Source organism: Capra hircus, chromosome 13 (genome assembly GCF_001704415.2).
Source record: "Capra hircus breed San Clemente chromosome 13, ASM170441v1, whole genome shotgun sequence".
In the NCBI taxonomy this organism is placed as follows: Eukaryota; Metazoa; Chordata; class Mammalia; order Artiodactyla; family Bovidae; genus Capra; species Capra hircus.
In genome coordinates, this window is record NC_030820.1 from 53296278 (window position 1) to 53315071 (window position 18794).

The 18794-nt window shown below is 55.9% G+C and overlaps 1 protein-coding gene across 2 annotated transcripts in view; it reads left to right on the forward strand.

Moving 5' to 3' along the window:
* The window catches only part of ZBTB46 (zinc finger and BTB domain containing 46), a 51443-nt gene continuing 37089 nt past the window's right edge, over window positions 4441-18794 (forward strand). The window contains exon 1 of one of the 2 annotated variants that reach the window (XM_018057499.1): window positions 4441-4671. The gene's annotated coding sequence lies outside the window, so the exon portion shown is untranslated. Of the gene's footprint in view, window positions 4672-5341; window positions 5497-18794 lie in introns of those variants that run through there. The other variant, XM_018057498.1, reaches the window with a different exon arrangement.

Genomic DNA, 18794 nt, shown 5'->3' on the forward strand with positions numbered 1-18794 from the left:
TCCATGTCCCCCTGTCCTTTGCTTTCTGAGCCCTTCTGTCCTGCCAGCACTGCCACAAGCTTCCATGTTTTCCCCACCATCCTCGCACCAGCTGTTTCTCCAAGGAACCCCTTTTTCAGGTCTGCTGTAGCCAGCCTCTTGGCTGACCTGCTTGCCTGGCTCTTTCCTAGAAGACAAGGCATTCTGTCTTGCTCTCCAATCTTGGGATGTCCCCAGCATGCGGCAGGATCGATGTACTCCATGAATGCTGCTGAATAAGCTCATAAATGAGTGGATGAAGGAGGCTGGCACTGCATGGGGTTGGGGCCTTTCTGAGTCTACCAAGGGGACACAGAACCCCCTCCTCTGATGGGAAGGTTGGGGCAGGGCCCCTCATCATCTCCTTTTCCTCCTTGCCCCCAGCCCCTAGCATGGGAGCTGGGCCAGGTGACCCATATGGGGAGATTCCTGGCTCAGAAAATGCACCCCATCTCAGCCTCTGCCCCCCATCCCGCCCTGTCGCTATCTGCAGCCATCACCAGCTTTTGCAACTCGAGCCTCAGTGGCTGTGGCCCCCAGGGAGCAGCTGCGTTCCTCCAGCCGGGCCTGAGGCCCCCAGCCCCCTCACCCTGCTCCAGCGCTGACTGGCTGCTCCCCCAGGCCTCCCAGTTTCCAGAGCCCGCCTGAGATGGAATTACAGCCCCAGGTCTGCACCTGCGGCGCAGCGGTGCCTCCCAGCTCCCAGGGCCCTGTCTGCCCCTCTCTTCCCTCCAGGGGCCGAGTGAGGTCCCAGTCGGGTAGGGTGCCTGCTGTGTGCCCAGAGGAAGCAGGGGCTGTGGAGATCCCTGTGGGGTGGGGCCGCAGAAGCAACCTCATGGAAAAATGCCACCACAGGGACCACAGGATGAACAGGGAGAGTGGGGCTTAGGGTGGGGGTGGGCAGCAAGGAGAAGGGCGATGGGGTCAGATTGTAAAGGGATTGGGGCTGGTCCAGGGAGCAGGGGGAGTGACACAGGAGGGAGCCCAGTGCCACCCTCCACACTTAAGCTGGCCTCAGGGCCCACCTGGGACTGGGGAGGGCTGGTGGGGCAGGAGGCGAAGTGGCTTCCTAACCAGGAGAGGCCAAGGTCGATGGTCAGACCCTCAGGGACAGATCCCTGCTCATCCATAGCCCACAGCTTGCACAGGAGTGGCCCTGGCTGCCTCCCACCCTGTGCCAGCCTGGCCGTGCAGCTGACACTGGGACAGTGCTCTGCCCTTGCCTCCCCGCAACTGTGCTGCCCCGTTCTCAACTACAGCCCTGTTAGCCCCCACCTCCACCCCAGCTCTCTGCCCCTGCCCTGACACCAGCCCCTCCCGGGCACACAGCAGGTGTGGCTCAGCTTCTGTCTGGAGGGAAGGTCTGGAATGCAGGGCCCTGGTGCCCGGCCTGGGGGTGAGGGGGCGGGGGCTCAGGAAGGAAGGGGCTGGCATTTGGCAGTGGCGTTTTGGAAGGACGGTTGGGGGTGAGTGCTTGGAATGGAACGGGGTGACAGTTGGCGGTGGCAGCTGGAGCGGCAGTGGGGCTTGGCAGGGGCGCGGGCCTGGAGGACAGTTGGGGTGGGGCAGCCATGGGGTTGGCAGGTAGCCTTTGGCTCTAGAGGGAGGTCTCGGGGAGGCCCAGCAGGAGGGCAGGGCCAGCTGGCAGCAGACTTGGCCGAGCCAGGCCTGGGAGCAAGCTGCAGCCTCAGCCAGGCGGCCCCCAGACCAGGGTGGGGCTGCTGCAGTCCAGGGCCGGCCTCCGGTCCACCCTCAGGGCCCGGGATGACGCGCACAGGGCGGTTCCTGCTGCAAAGCCCAGCACCCTCAGGCCCACCAGCTGCGCATCTCCCACCCTGTTCTTGGCCTCCCCCCTCTCCATCCGGCCATTCGCATCCAGCAGGGCCTTGGAGAGGGCAGGGACAGGTTCTGGGCAGTTTCCCCGAGAGGGGCAGGACTCCCGGGGCTGTTGCCATAGGGACGGCCGAGCAACACCACTGGCTGGAGGATAAACAGGCAGGTTTCCTGACCAGTGACTGCCGTGAAGACAGCCTAGAAGACCCGGCTGGGGTGGATGGGGAGGTGCTACCTGGGGGTTGCAGGCTTTGGCGAGGGGACTGGTCCAGGGGGGTGCTGGGAAGTCAGATGAGAACGGATATTCATTGTCCCTCTGTCTTCTTCCCAAAGCACCTCTTGGGCTCTGCTTCACAGGAGCTGACCTGGAGTGGGGCTGGATCTCCTCCCAATCATCTTGCCCCCTGAAACCACATGGTGGGGGTGGGGGCAGGTGGAGGGAGGGCTGAGCACATGGTGCAGAGGCCCTGCCAGCCAGGCAGCTCTCGAAACTGAACTGCCCTTCAGGGTCCCAAGATCTGCTGGTGGGAATGGGGGCAGTATGCTCTGAGGGACGGCCATCGCCAAGCATACCTGTGGGCCTGGCCGGCTTCTGTATTTTGGACCCTGGGTCCCCAGCCCTGGCCTCAGGGCTGCTCATTCTCTCCCAGCCCCTAGATCCTCACTGCCTCAAGGTGTCTCTTGGGCGAGCTTCAAATGCGCTCACACATGTGGCTGGTGGTGAACTACCAGAAGGACCAGTGTTTGGCCAGGACCAGTGCAGAGTGCTGACCACCCATTTATCAGTCTTGTCCTCCAGCCAAGTGAGGGCAGGAACCATGTCTGGGTCTCATGGTGGCATCTCAGGCCCCTTATTCCTGGGGCCCTTCCACCTGCTGGCCTCCCTGCCTCTGGACGCTGGGTTCCAAGGCTGAAGAGTGCCACTGAGGCCAACCCCACACCCTCGGCCGTCACCTGTTCCCAGCGCCATCCCTGGGTAGAGCTGCCTCACGGAGACCGTCCTTCTACCAACGTTGAAGGACCCATTGGTGGTCAAAGCAGATCCCTCCAGGGTCAGTGCCAGCATCAGGGGAGAGGTGCAGTGCATGGCATCTGCACCAGGGCTCAGGGGACCCCAGTAAGAGTGGAGGCTTTCTGACCGAGCCGGCATCTGCCTACTGTGAGTTGGAGCCTGGGCATTGATTAACGTAGGGCCCCTGGGGGTGCTGCCACTTCTCCCCGTCAGAGTAGATGCACCAAGGTGGCCCCAGGGAGTCCAGCCACACAACCCTTGTGCTCCCAGCTCGGCTGAGAGGCCACCACTGCTGCTATTGGCTCTTTTCCTCTTTATTTTCCCTTTGTTTCTTCTTTATTTCTTTCCTTCTTTCCTTCCTATAATAGGGGTTTATTAACTCCCAGAAGCATCACTGTCTCCGGTCTTAGGCATGGCTTGATCAGAGCTCTCTGGGACACTCCTTGGTGCTGCCTTTTTGGTCTACCAGCTTCATTCAGGCTGCTCAACCTTCTGTTGGTTCTTGGAACAGAAAGGATGGGCGTCTCAGTCCCCAGTCACTGGCAGGGATGCTGGGGAGGGGGCATTGATTCATCATCATGTAGGGGAGGGGAGTGTGGAGAGAGAGTTCCAGGGCCCCAGGGATGCATTGCAGGACTCAGTGAGACTTTCTACCAAGAACAGAAGACCTGGGCTAGTAGGTGGGGTGCACCCTGGTGCTGATGAGAGAGGCTCGGTTCTCCTAGGCAGGCCTCCTGAGCAGCGGCTGAGCACTACTGTGTGCCCCAGCCGGGCAGCCTCCGCAGCATTCCAGCAATGCTGATCTCCTCGGAGAGTGTCTGGGGAGGGGCAGCCATCAGGCAAGTGGTCCTCCCGTCTGGCAGACGCACTTCTCCATCTCCCCCACATCATTTGCTCCATGGGCTACAACTGCACTCCAGGCAGACAGGCAGGTGAGAGGGGAGGACCCCGAGACAGTGCCCTCCATCCCCTCAAAGGGAGGACAGAATGACCAGCCAGACCCTCCTGGAGGCCTAGAAGAGACACTTCTAAGGTTGACTGTGCCCAGTCCCCACCTGAGAGGGCCCAGGAAATTGGGGCTGCTGTTCCAGGCCTGGGTCCTCCAGGAGCAAGTCTTGCGGGAAAGGGGGTTGCTCCTGCGCAGGCAGCGGGAAGGGAGTGGGGTGCGGGTGTCTGCAGCCATTTTCAGGCGCCGGCTGCAGCGAGGGAGTGTCCCAGCCTTTTCATCGTTGGCTGCCAGACCGCGGCCGGCCTTGTTCACTCAAGGAGAATTCCCGCCTCCCCCCCACCAACCCCAGGCTGCCCTCCCCCAGCAGCCCAGTGAATGCCTCCTTACACATCCTGAGAAAGCATCCATAATGGCCCGCCGCCTCCCACCTCCCGAGGAATTCCGCGGCGCTGGGCCCGCAGGGAGGTAGGGCGCAGATGGCCCGCGGCGCCTTCCCATTGGATGGCCAGGTCGTGCTCAACTCCCCTGCGCGACTGGCCAGCCACAGGCTCACCTCCCTTCCCACCGTCGCGGCCGGGAGAGGAAGCGAGGTGGCCTTTGCCCCCGCACAGGCCAGCCAGGAATGCGGGGCCACGCTTCCCATTCCGTCTGCCCGAGGACTCAAGGACAGCGGGGGCGAGAAGGGACGCATGGGGCTGCTCTCGGGCAGCAGGACTCGAGATCGCTTGCGGGGGAAGCGCGGCAAAGCCCTGGGGATACCACGCGGCTGGAAGGACCGACGCGCGCGCGGCCGCCGATGCCTCCATTGGCCAAATCCAATCCCCTGTGGCACGCACTGTCCCGTGGCCCCCGCCCTGAGGTGCGCCTCTCCCGGGGGAAGCCGAGGTCCCCGACGGCGCGGCCCCGAGCCCCTGGGCGCTGTGGGAGCGCTGTTTCGCTCCACCGCGCGCGGCCGCACAAACCGCCGGGAAGGCGCGAAGTTTGCGAGACCTGTGCGGCGCGACTGCGCGTCGGGGGACGCGGACAGCCTGTGGCCCGGGGGATAGGCGCGTGGGCAGCGCCAGGTGCGCGGTTGGGCAAGAGTTGGGGTGCTCTCGTCCAGACCCACGTGTCCGACCGTATGGTCTGCGGGATGCTGGGTCTCCGTGGGAAGGGGCGCGGGCACCGGGAGACCCCACGCCGCGCCACCCCCGCCCCCCGCCAGCCCTGCGGAGGGGGCTTCCCACAATGCCCAGCGAGCTCCAGCCCGCACTTCCGCTGTCCAGCCGCCCACGGGGGGGCGGAGGCGCACCGACCCTCGCCGCGGCCCCCTCCGCCCCGCTAGCGGAGCCGGCCGACCGAGGGGCGGGGCGGCGGCCGGGCCGGCGGGGCGGGGCCCGGGGCGGTGGCCGGGGCCGGGACCGGGGCGCAGGCCAATCAGCAGCGGCCGGGCGCGCGCCGGGGGGCGGGGTCAGGGTCCGCAGGCGGGGCGCGCGCGCGGGCGGCGGGGGCCGTGGGGTTGGAGCGGCGCGGGGGCGCGCGCCGGCCTGACGGACAGACGGACGGACAGACGGACACAGCGGCCAAGGCGAGCGCGCAGCTCGGACCCGCCCGGACGCAGCGCTCGCCCGGCGGCCGCGGCGATCACCGGCGCTGGTCCGGCGGCCGCGGCGCCCGCCCTCGCCTGCGCCCCATGGGGTCACAGGTAAGCGGCGCCGGCTCATTGTCCGCGGCCGGGCCGGCGCATCTTGGCGGGGCCGGGGCTCAGGCCAGCCGGACCGCTCCGGGCTGGAGCCGCTCCGAGTCGGGGCGCGCCCCCGCCGCCTGCCCCTCGCGCCCCGCCGCGCCCCGCCCCGCGGGGGCGCCCTCCCGGCGGCGATCGGCGCGCCCGGCTGCAGCTCTGGGGGCGGCGGTAGAGACCCCCGCCCGGTCCCCGCTGGTCCCTGAGCTCAGGTGGCGCGGGCGGGGCGGGGCGGGCGAGGGCGACGCGGGGTCCCCGCGGGGCTGCGCGCTGAGGCGGAGGCGGCGACGGGGTTGCCCCGCGCCCCTAGTCCTCGGCGCCTCCTGCTGCCGCCGCCGCGGTCCCTCCCCCGTTACCTCCGAAAGGGGAATTTTCCAGCTGGTAATTTCTGCTGCGTCAACGCCCGGCCCCAGGAGGCAGCCCGGGGGCGTCCTGGCGCCCCCCGCCCGCGCCGCCCCGCGCGCCCCCCGCCCGCGCCTCCGAGCCGCACCCGGACCCGCCCGCGCCGAGTTTGCCAAGAGTCGGAACTGCGGGAGGTGGGCGCGGCGGGTCCCCGCTCTCCGCCGGGCCTTGGGGGTCATTGTCTCCCCCTGAAGCCCAGCACTGGCCTCGTCTCCATTTTAATTACTGGCTGATTCAGGGCGCAGGGGCCTCGAGGCCGGGCAACTAGAGGAGCGCGGAGGGGACGGGGCGCGCGGAGCGGACGGGGCGCGCGGAGCGAGCGGGGTCCGCCGCGAGCCGCGTCTTTGTTTCTCTGTAAATAGACATGTCAGTTTCGCAGGGTAGCACGAGTCAATGTCTGACAACTCAATCTGGATGGCAAATGGGCGATTTTCTGCACCAGGAGGAGGGCTCAGACTAGTTGGGGTTCCTCTAGCCTTGCTGACAAATTCATTATTTGTAGGTTTAACGGACCACGCACAATAGGGCTGGACGGAGGAGCCTGGGTACAACCCAAAGGGGCGAAGAACTGGTATTTTCTGACACCGAGGAAATACAAACAAAAGAAAGTTTGACTGAGATTCTCAGCGAATTTTCTTACGCTTTCCTTGCTCCAATCTCAGCGAAGCATTTGTCGTGGATTTCGGAGGCAAGATTGTTATCAGCATTGTTTAAAGAAATGCTAATTAGCAACACGTTGGCGAGCCGCTGGGCTCAGACACCTGTGCGGAGTCCTTGAGTGCGCTTTAATTGTATCAGTTGTAGAATCTTTCATACTGGATTTATCATCAAAGCTAACTTCCCTTTGGGTAGCAGGCTGTAGATTCGGTCTGTCGCTGGCCTGCGTGTAGCCTGTGAAGGCAGTGTTTTCACTCATCGGGAGGGGGAAATAGTTTGTTCCCCAAAGGGAAACTTATGGAAGGGTTTTTCACATGAATTATGAAGTAGACAATAGAATTTTACTATAGTGCACTCCTTCTAGTTGGTGTGTTTCCTGATAAATACTCTGAACTGAAAACTTTGAGACTCCTTGCTATTTCAGAAAGGACTAAGTGAGAGGTTGTTGAGGCAGAAGTTACTAGATGTAAGTCTGAGTTAGACAGTATGTTCCCTTAGAAAACTAGTAATTATTTTTATATCTTTTACTGAAGGGAAGGAGGTGTATGTGGGTGTTTATGGGAGAGTTCTGTTTAGGGGGTATGGATGGATACCTCTAGGCTAAACCCCAAGATCAACCTTTCTGGGAGGCCAGCCTCACCTCTAGGCTAAACCCCAAGGTCAGCCTTTCTTGGAGGCCAGCCTCAGGACAGGATCTCATTAGGCCTCATTGACATTACCCTGGATGAAAGAATTGTGTTTGGATGAGATGAGTTTTGTTCAGACCTAGCTGTTTAAGATTTGAAAATGAGCTCTTTTTCCACGTCCAGTTTCTGGTGTTCAGAACTGGTGGAGTGTTAGCTGCAGGGGCTCCAATCCTCTTGGGTGCTCTGTATCCCCACTCGATCATCCAGGGGGAGGGGGCTGCCCCCCTCCTTGGTCACACATAAGCACTTGGAAGGTGAGGTCGACACTGAAGATGGGTGAGACTCCACTGGGGGCCTGGAAGGACACTTTTACAGTCAGACGATGTGTTATTTGCAAACATGTTAAACCAAATATTACAAACTTTTCAACATTGTCCTTATGTGGGGTTTTTCAAATTAAGCGAAATTGGGCCACTGCGTCCCTGTGGTCTGTGTTTCTGGGGCAGCTGTGCGCTTGCTCTGCTCTATCAGAGGTCTTTGACCAGCAGTGAAGGCCCCGCAAAACATCTTCCGAGAGCCTGGAGCTGTGAACTTGAACTTGAACTCGTGCCTCGCTTTGCTGGTGCTTCCTGTGCCCAGGTGCCCTATTGACTGCTGTGTTAATATGGGCGGAGGGTTCTTGTGCCCTATTCTGGGGGTGTCGTGTCCTCATAAAAACAGAGGCTTTTCCTTTTCTCTGAAAGAACATATTCTGCTTAAAATCTTGTTGAGTAATTATAGGCTATCAAGAATTCCCTTGTGAACCTGCCCGCTCCCCTGAACAAAAAAGATTCTTCTTTTTGCTACAAGTGTGCTTGAATGGCCCAACTCCTGAGAATACACAATGCTTGAAAATCTCTGTCGAGACCACATGACTCATTTCAGTCTTTGCAACACAGTTGTCCTGTCCTACCCCGGCCCCTGTGTCCTCTGCCATTGGCTCTGACTTTGGAATGGCCAGTACAGCTGGGGTCTTCAGCCCCGGGTTCACCGGCATTTTCCCTCTTTTCTGCCTTACGAGCTTCAGTATGGTATGTGCCTGACGCATGTGTACTTGGGCTCTGGGTTCTGGTTTTCTGGTGATGACAGATGCTTGTAGATGGAGAAGTCATGGAAAAGAAAAATAACTTTTTCTAACAAGCTGAAAAGTTGTTCTAGTGAAGGATAAGGACAAACTCAACCAGTCAGGTCTGACCTTAGGGTGATTGATGCAAAGTTTTCCGTTCAGTGTCTCTCAACACTGCCGTTTAACTCTTATTTAGATTTTGAAATGACTAAACCTTTTAAAATGTCATTATTTGGATTTAAAAAATTAGCAACTTAGGCACTTTAGAAAGTTGAGGAACAGTGTTAGCGTGTTTTTCAACAGCGTTTATAGAGGTGCTGTGTTTAGACAGGTGTGTTTTTTGAGTCACATTAGAGAGACATTCCCAGAGTTTCTTATTCATGATGATTTTTGGCTGTATTGAGAGCTTGCTGTGGGCCAGATTGGAGACAGAATTCCTGCAGTGGGGCTGTTGACCTGTTGGGATGGGTCAGAGTGGGGGCCCTATAGGAACCACCGATGTGAATGGCAGATGCTAGTGAGAGCTCAGAGAAGGATGGGTGTGGCCCACCTGGTGGGCTTTCTGAAGACTATTGGAGGAAAGAGTGTCCATGCAGACTCCTCCCCTGGCCCAGGTTGGGCCTATGGTGCCAGCCCCTGGTTCCAGTACCTATTGGCAAATTATTTTCTAACTTCCGCTTCACAGAGTGTGGGTAGCCAAGGAGAGGGCAGAAACCTTGGGGCCAGGCAGCTTTAGGGGCTGATTGGCTGTGGGGTTGGGGGCGAGAGGCGACGTAGTTTCAAATGATGCCTTCCAAAGCCCGTGTTTCAGCACACGAATCCCTTCCTAAATGTCACGCTCACGGGGAAAGTCTCAGGGAAGCTGTCCTTTTCCTGGCCCCCAAGCGGCAGCCCAGCCCTGCTTGTCTGAGTGGACCTGGGGTGGGACCCCTTCTTTGTGGAGCAGAAAGAAGATGCCTCTGTCTTCGAGAGAGGGTTTGAAAACCTGAAGCAACCGGAGCTGCCGTGAAGATGGACACATGGTGGGTGGGGCCTGGGCGGCTTTGGGCAGATTGCCCTCTCAGTGTGTCACCTGGCATGCAGAGGGTCTGACCCAGGTTTTTTTGGCCACTCTGAACACTGTCCCTCGGCTGAACCTGGGGCCGGAGAGCCCAGCAGCGACTCGGCTTGGGGAGCAAGGACCCTCAGGCTGGCCACTCACTACTCACCCGTCTAAAGGTTGGGTTCGCTGTTCTCCAGGCTCACATCCAGGTGGTGATTTGCCCTCAGTTCAAGGTGGCCGTGCCGAGGTGCACAGGCCCTGTGTCAGGATGCACAGAAATGAGCTTCATGAGATCCACTCGGACTCCCGGCTGGGCTCACTGGTCAGAGGGGCAGCACCAGTACACTGGGTTGCTGATTTCAGTGAGAGGGTGGATGGGGTGATGGAAAACACCATCAGGAGGGTGGCCCAGAAGCCCAGGGTGGGGCGGGCAGGATGACGTCTGGGTGTCGGGTTCGGCTGTGTTTTAGACCCAGGGGAGGGGCCAGGTCTCTGGAGGAGCAGAGTGCCTGTCAGGCAGGTGCCTCAAATGGGCCTTCGTGTCCAGAACAGGTGTGTTTTCTCATCCCATCCCATTTCTAAGCAGTGCAGCTTCAGGGCCGGAGTTTCCTCTTTTTTAGGAAGTTTGAAGATGGCTCAGACACTACTGTTTCCTTCAAGGGCAGGAGAGGGCTGACTCTGTGGGGAACAGTCTCAGAATCGCAGAGCCAGCTGACTGCTCAGGACAGGTCCTCTACATTCAGTTCCTGGACCAGCGACGTCCCCTGTGCTTCAGGCGAGGTTGACTCAGAGATGCCCGATGCTCAGAGTCTCGCACACAGGTGGCCATCGCCTTTTCCAGGGTATCGGTCCCCTTGGCCTAGGCCCCACTCTGACCCCTGGTCTCTGAAGAAGCTGTCCATCTGCACTTGAAGCCCAGTCCTTCCTGCCAGCCCTGTGGCAGCCAGCTCCGTGGCCCACATCCTCTCTCACACGAAAAGTGGAGCAGGCTGGCGGGCCACACGTCCCAGGTCCCCAGGGGAAAGGTCACGTGGAGAAGCGGGACACAGAGAGAAATGCTTGTTCTGGGGTGAAAGTGGAGCAGCCTCAGGTGGCAGAGCTTCGGGGCTGTGACCTGGAGTCTGTGAGCCCTCCCCCAGCTGTTCCCCCACCGTCTCACACTTCTCAGCAGGGGGCCACGCCCGGCTTGTGTGCACCCTGAGGTCCCTGCCACTCTGGCTCTTCGTAAACAGCAGCCCTTGACTTTCCAGTGGGTCTTTGCATCTAGACCAGGGTTGGGGGGCTGCCAGTCCAGTGGGACGGGGCCCCATGTCGGTGGTTGGTCTAGGAACTCCTGTGATCAAAGTGCAGGAAGCCTTCTGCATTCTCCTCTCCAAGGCCAAGAACCCTGGGACCCCAGGACACTGGGGAGGGCTCATCAGCCCTTGTGGGGGAGGGTCCCAGAGCTTCCAACATGGTCTCATTTGGGGCCTGTTAATCAGACAAGGTGAGGCCCCACTGGCAGGGCCCGGGGGTTGTTTAAGAAGAGTGGACAGAGCTATTCTTTTTGTTCCTGCCCTGTCCCATGAAAACTGCCTTAGCATGACTCCTGTGGCTAGTGGTCTGAATGCAGCCTCCACTGCTGGTCTCAGACCCCTCTCCACTGACCAGCGTTCTCCATCTGCCTCTAAAGTGTTAATAGTAAGAACTGGCAATGAGGGGACAGTTAAAAGTGGCAATTTCCCTTACAAAGCTCCTCAGGTAAGAGAAAGCTAAGGGCATGTGTCCCTGCTGTTGAGGAAGAGACCCGAGCTTCCGCCTACGGTCGCCTTCCCTTCTGAATAGTCTCAGCAATGTCTCACAGGGGCTCATTCCTCTGATGAGAGGCGATTGCTGCTGATGCTGTGTCCATGCGTATTGTTTAATTTCCAACTGGAGACTAAAGGAGGCAGGACATTCAACACCACTTGGGCACTAACTGGCCAAGAGCTGAGCATCTCATCTGGGGTGAGTAGAACCTCTCCGGTCAGCTTCCTCCTGGCACTTTCAGAGTTCTGTTCAGGATTATATTATTAAAGTGTGTGTGTTACCATGTATTTCACTTTTGCTTTTGTTTTTGGTTATACATGGATAACTCCATAAGCAGGAAGTTTCCAGGTTTTTCCATGAAGGCATGGTGTTTTTTCATTGCCTCTGGTGATATAGAGATATTGTTGTTTCATTGCTATTATTTTATATGAAGACTTAACCCCTCAACTTCAGAGTGTTGTGAAGAACTTTTCATAAGTTAGTAGCAGACACACCCTTCACGGGGACAGTGACCATGTATCATGACAGGCCTGCTGGGCACCTGAGAAAAGTGGTCTTTAATATTGGGTACGTTGACTTTTCCTATTTTTCTTTTTTTTTCTGGCTGCACCATGTGGCTTGCAGGATCTTAGTTCCCCAACCAGGATTAAACGTGTGCCCTCGACAATGAAAGCAGAGTCCTAACTACTGGACAACTGGGGAAGTCCCCCTATTCTTTCTTACATTGTTGGCAGAATGAGATCAGAACAGGGAGTGATAAGGTAACACTGTCCTTGGACTGCCTTACCTTTAAAGTCACTGAGCTCCACTGGACGACGTGAAAAACACTGGGGTGTGGGTGGGACGTCTTTTAAACCTCTTCCCTTCTGGCTTCTCTGTCTGCTGCTTTTGATGCTGCTGTGGGGTGGAAATCCCAATACCCGGACTTGGGAGCAGAGAGAAGACAGAGGTTTCAGTCAGCAGGTGTACCGCGTGGCTGCAGTGACCGTGGTTCCTCTGTGATGAGCAGGGCCCTCAGGAGGCCAGGGAGCTGGGACCACTTCCAGGTGTACATGTGCCCTTGAAAGCCTGAGAAGAGGGTCAGAAGGGTCAGTGCCAGGGGACCCACCTGCACTGCATCCAGCAGACCCGCTTCACTGAGGCTCAGGTGGTCCCTCAAAGACAGAGTGTTTGAGCTCAGCAAATGCACTGAGCCTTGGAGGAGCACGCAGGGCAGGCACAGCTCAGTGCTGCCCATGCTACTGCCTGAGGGTCACACCAGTCTCACATCTACTTACCTTTGTTTTGCCTCATCTTAAGAAGCAAGAATATCCATGAAGTCGTGAGTCAGGCATCTCAGTTATGTTTTTCTTGATACACACTGAAGCGGACATGTGACTATTAGGGCAGACAACGATTCTCCCTTTGTCTCGAGGGCACTCCCCACATACCCCTGGCTGAGCTGCTGTGAAACCTGTCTGTATTCCAGACTCTGGATATGAGTGGCTTTGCCATATGGCTTCCTTGAAGGAAGGGGTGGGCTGTGTTTCTGGCTTGATGGGGTGAGCTTCATCTGGATACAACTTCCAGCCCTGCCACAAGCTGCTGAGTCAGGTACGGGGGAGCTTGGTGGACTGGACTGTGTGGATCCTGGTTGGGAACCCTTCATGGCCCATCTCAGAGAGCCTTCCTACCATCTGACCAGGAAGCAATCCGTGTAAGTTAGTTTCCTGTTTGTATGAGTTCTCTGGGGCTGTCAGACAAAGGACCACTAATCTGGGAGCTTAAAACAACAGAGATTTATTCTCTCACAACCTGGAGGCCAGAAGTCCTAAGTCAAGGTGTGGGCAGGGCCACCCTCTCTCCAGAGGCTCCAGGGAAGGACACACTTCCTGCCTCTTTGAGACTCTGGTGGCCACTGGCAGTCCTGGGTGCTCACAGCCAAGACGTGTCCCTCATGCCTCCCATCCTGCCCTTATGGCTGTCACCCTGGTGTCAGATTTGCCTCTACTTATTAGGATGCCAGTCACCTTGAATTAGTGTCCACCATGATGATCTAATCTTAACTCGATTACACCTGCAGAGGCCCTGTTTCTAAGTGAGGTTATATTCTCCTGTGGTTAAGACGTGAGCAGATCATTTTGGGGGAAAGGACTCAGCCCTCTCCACCGTTACAGCTTGTGTTCTCCTGACACGTTGCCACATTTCTTTCTCAATGCCAGGGTTTCCTGAGGCCTCCCCATTCATCTCCAGCAATCACCGCTCATACCTGCCCTTCCCTTGATGGTTGAGCGAATGAGGCCAGTGACCACGGTGTTAGTGAGTTTGCCCCACAGATCTGCACTCAGCCCCACGCTATCAGCAAGGAGGGGCTCTCAGTCCAAGGACGCAGGCGCCAACAAGGTCCTGGCTGTGTTGGGTCGTATGTCCCCAGAGGGGATGTGACAGAGCAGATAGATGTCGATGCCTACAGAGCAAAGGAGATGCAGCTGGGCCTGGAGGGAGGGTGTGGTGGGGGCAGAGGCAGAGCCCAGGGTGTCCGGTGGGGTCGTTGGGGTGGGTGTTTAGTGCCATTGCTTTATAGCAGGGCACGGCCCCTCCTTTGACCCCCCTGCAGGGCTGGGTACCCGTGTGCCCATCTGCCCCCCAGATGGACCCAGGCCTTTCTTGCCCCTGGGAAGCTGAAGGGGCCCCTTTTCTAGACAGCGTTTTTATTGCTTCTTATAGGAGATGAGGAAAATAAAATGTAGTCTTCAAAATTTAGAAAACCTTTCATGCAAGAGTAACATGAGGAGCCTCAGATAACATCACATAGATTCACTGAGTGACTGGTCTGAAAGTCATAATTCTTACAGTGACCCATGGGAGTGTCCCATGGGAGTGTCCCATGGTGGTCATAAAGGCTGTGGGTATAGACAGGGCTGTTGTATGCCTGGCATGTCCTCCACATTCACAGGTGAAGTTCCCCCTCTTGTTGATCCTTGGGACCCGAACCCTCTGGAGGCCAAGGTCGCGGCTGTCACTTTGATTCCCCCGCCATGGTCACCTCCTGGATAAGGACCCTTCCCTGCTGGGGTGGGAGGGGCCAGGTCCCTATGCACACCCTTGTGACTCTTGTAGCAGACAGGCTGTGCCACACACACCCCACCCCCACCACTGTGTTGGCATGCATAGTCCTGGACTCAGCTCTGCAGGCCAGGCACCAGCCTTGTCTCTCAGCACATACGTGTGTGTGTGTGTGTGTGTGTGTGTGTGTGTGTGTGTGTGTGTGTGTGTGCTAAGTTGCTTCAGTCATGTCTGACTCTGTGACCCCATGGACTGTAGCCTGCCAGGCTCCTCTGTCCTTGGCATTCTCCAGGCAAGAATCCTGGAGTGGGTTGCCATGCCCTCCCCCAGGAGATCTCCCCAACCCAGCAATCGAACTCCCATCTCCTGCACTGGCATGTGGGTTCTTTACCACTAGCGCCACCTGAGAAGCATCGTCTCTTAGCACCCAACTTCCTTAATCACAAACTCCCTTGATTCTGTAAAAGTGATCTTGTTCTTTCGTAACCTCATTGTATTTTCAGTTTGGAAATTTTGGAAGTTTTCAAACACACACAGAATTAGCGAGTGTGTTTCCTTCACCAGCTTCAGTAATTCCTTTTTCTTCTCACATTTGAGTTCCTCTGTTTTTGCTCTGAACTATTTTAAAGCAAATCACAGACGTTTTGTCTCACTGTCCCATGCTTTCCTTCATGTGGGTGGTTCTGTGAGTACCTCCTGGGGCCCCCAATTGGGGCTCAGGCTTGGGGATGGCATCCTCCAAGTTTTTACTACTGGTTGATTTGAGCTGCGGTCAGGACAGACCCAGGAGTTGCATTTGAAGAAGTTACACTTGGGGTGGTGGCTCTGAAATCTGCTTTATTCTGTTTTGGGGTGTTTGTTGAAAAGTCAGACCTGTTGGTCCCACACGGTGGTCTGGCTGATGGCATCCTCTGACCGTTAGGAGCCCCACCCTGTTTCGAGGACCAGGCAACCGGGACTGCGTGTCTGGTACTCAGTGTCCAAAGTGTGACAGTGACGTCTGCATCGGAATTTCTGACTTTAAAAAAATGAATCGTTTTTATATTTTATGCCTGCTTTTAAAGATACTTGTACCTTTCATTAAGGATCTGTACATAAACTGTTCAAAATGATTATCACCTATGTAAGTTTTATTTGAAAATTCTAGATTTAATAAAGTGTAGTATCATCTTGGAATGTTTTAAGCATAATTTTTTGGGAATATCATTTCTTTCAAATATTTCAGTGTTTGTTTGGAGCCATGAGCCATTTTTGCCTTAGTCCTTTACTAGGTAAATTGTTTTCATCCACAGCCAACCCTGGGTCTGAAGCATGTGCCCCTCTGTTTGAATGGCAGCTGATGAAATAGCTGCATGGCTGAGGGACAGGGGGCTTGATTCTCGTGAGGAGAACACTGGCTGAGCTGGTGAGGGAAGTGGGATTCACGCCTCACTGTCACCTGGTTTCTGCGTCCTGAGGTGAGAGTCTCTCTCAGGTGTGTGCCTGTCTGCTACTGCAGACGCACACTTTTCATTCACTCGGCAACCGTCCACCCAGCCTTCATTTATTGAGCATCTAATGAGTGTTTACCGTCTGCAAGGCCTATGCAGAATGACAGTGGGGACTTGGAAATGTCCGATTAGCAGCTAAAATTGTGTCAGATGCCAGAATAAATGTTTGTTCTTGTCCGAGCCTGCATGCGGGCTCTCCTGCCACCAGCCGAGGAGTCGTGCATTTCATTTCTCTGCCCCAGTCCAAAGCCAGTGACCTGTACAATGTGGGGTTTCCTAGGTAGCACCTTAGACTATTGGCTGGATCCTCTTGTTTTCAAGAAATGCAACTTTAAATAGAAAAGACCAGGATTGAGGATTCCAGCATTTGCTTGATGTAAACAAATGTTGCAAAATATTAAAGAACTAGTGTATCTGGTTAAGGGTTAGGAGGGAGTTCTCTCAAGAATCATTCTTGCAACTTTTCCTTCTGTTGGAAAGTGTTTCAAAGACAAAAGTTGAAAGACTACAGAGGATTTCATCCTGTTGCTTGAGAACTAGGTGCTGCTTTTTTTTTTTTTCCTTTCCTGTTTAGATTTGATGTTTTTCCTTGGCAGAGGGAGTACAAGTGTTAGAGTTAACATTTCAAGTCACAGTATAGCTCAGATTAAAAACCCTTGGATATAATTTTTCTGCCTTCTTAGGCCGATCAGTTTTCAAGAAAAACTTAAAAATTTTAAGTGGATGTGTGGTTTTTTCCTGTGGCTTTTGTAACAAAGTGCCACAGACTGGTGGCAAACACAGCAGAAACACAACAGAAACATGTTCCCCCAGCAGGGCTCCTGGGGCTGTGCTCCCTCCGGGGGCTCTGGGAGAGGGTCCTGCCCTCGTCTTCAGCTCTTGTGGCCCAGGCACCTCTGGGCTGTAGCCACCCCACCTCTGCCTCCATCCCCCTCTGTATGTCTGTGTTCAGATTTCCCCTTTTTGTGACACACCCGTCCCACTGGGTTATGACCTCATCTTAAGCTGGTTAAATCTACCAGGATCCTGTTTCCAAATAAGGTTGCATTCACAGGTACTGTCTTCTGGGGACACGATTCACCTCACAAAAGCAAGTAACTCTGTATCCATCCTCCACCTTTGCTGTGAGCTGTGACTGATGCAGAACATCAGAGCCCACCTCTCAGCCACACCTGTGGTGTCATTTCTGAATTGTGGTCCTGGGATGTCATGGCGCTGGTCAGATGCCCTTTGTCCATGGCCTCACTGTCATGTCCTTCAGTGAGGTGAAGGTGGGACCTTCAGGCCCACCCAGGATCAAGAAGGTGCTGTCCGCTGCTACTTCTACCAGGAGCTATGCTGGGACATTTAAACAGTATCTCTTGATTGACAGAGGCACCACGAGTGCTGTCATAGGAGGAGCCCCTGGAGGCTTCCAGGAGGAGGCGGCTTGTCAGCAGCTGGGGGGATTGCATCCATGGCAGGATATGCCTTTTGATCCACCCGTTAAAAAGAGCATGTTTGTATTGTCCAGTGACTCATCACAGCCTAAGGGGGCTGGTCATGGAACAACAGACTGGTTCCAAATAGAAAAAGGAATATGGCAAGGCTGTATATTGTCACCCTGCTCATTTAACTTACATGCAGAGTACATCATGAGAAACGCTGGGCTGGAAGAAGCACAAGCTGGAATCAAGATTGCTGGGAGAAATATCAATAACCTCAGATATGCAGATGACACCACCCTTATGGCAGAAAGTGAAGAGGAACTAAAAAGCCTCTTGATGAAAGTGAAAGAGGAGAGTGAAAAAGTTGGCTTAAAGCTCAACATTCAGAAAACAAAGATCATGGCATCTGGTCCCATCACTTTGTGGGAAATAGATGGGGAAACAGTGGAAACAGTGTCAGACTTTATTTTTTTGGGCTCCAGGGTCACTGCAGATGGTGATTGCAGCCATGAAATTAAAAGACACTTACTCCTTGGAAGAAAAATTATGAGCAACCTAGATAACATATTCAAAAGCAGAGACATTACTTTGCCGACTAAGGTCCGTCTAGTCAAGGCTATGGTTTTTCCTGTGGTCATGTATGGATGTGAGAGTTGGACTGTGAAGAAAGCTGAGTGCCGAAGAATTGATGCTTTTGAAGTGTGGTGTTGGAGAAGACTCTTGAGAGTCCCTTGGACTGCAAGGAGATCCAGCCAGTGCATCCTAAAGGAGATCAGTCCTGGGTGTTCTTTGGAAGGACTGATGCTAAAGCTGAAACTCCAATACTTTGGCCACCTCATGCGAAGAACTGACTCATTGGAAAAGACTCTGATGCTGGGAGGGATTAGGGGCAGGAGGAAAAGGGGACGACAGAGGATGAGATGGCTGGATAGCATCACCGACTTGATGGACATGAGTTTGAACGAACTCCGGGAGTTAGTGATGGACAGGGAGGCCTGGCGTGCTGCAGTTCATGGGGTTGCAAAGAGTCGGATACGACTGAGCGACTGAACTGAACTGAACTGAAGGGAGCTGGTAGCTGTCCATTACAGTCGTGCGTGGTTTAGAGAGGAAAGGGCCACAGTGAGGGTCGAGTGTAGCAGGAGGTGCCTGGGGGCATGGGTAAAGCCGTAACCTCTTCCCCTTTCTCTCCCCAACCCCGCAAAGCAAATTTGTGGATCGGCTTCCCACCAGCAGAAGCAACAGAGCTCTTGGGTGGATGCCTGGCTGGGGCCATGATTCTGCTTCGGCTTTGTAGGAGGTCTCCCTGCCTGGTCTCTTCTTTTCTCTCCCTGCCCCTGCAATTGTTTCTGGGGCCCCAGGCACCCTACCAATCAGGACATCTGGGACCCCTGGGGGGCTGCTCTCCCTTGGGAACCTGTGTCTCCCCTTGATATACTAGCCCCTGGCTTCCCCATCTTGGTGGCTGGTGCCCTAACCACCCTGAGGTCCGAGCCGGCACCACCCCGGGCTCCTTGTGGTTCTCTCAGTGGCCCCGCCCCGTCTGTGTCCTACAAGCTCTCTCGTTAGACGCGGAGGTGCTGTGTCTTCCCTGGGCTGCCTGTGTGCTGACCATAGCTCGATGCCCTTGACTGTCCTGAAACACAGGCCTCTTGTGTCCCAAGGTGCTGGGCTGACTTC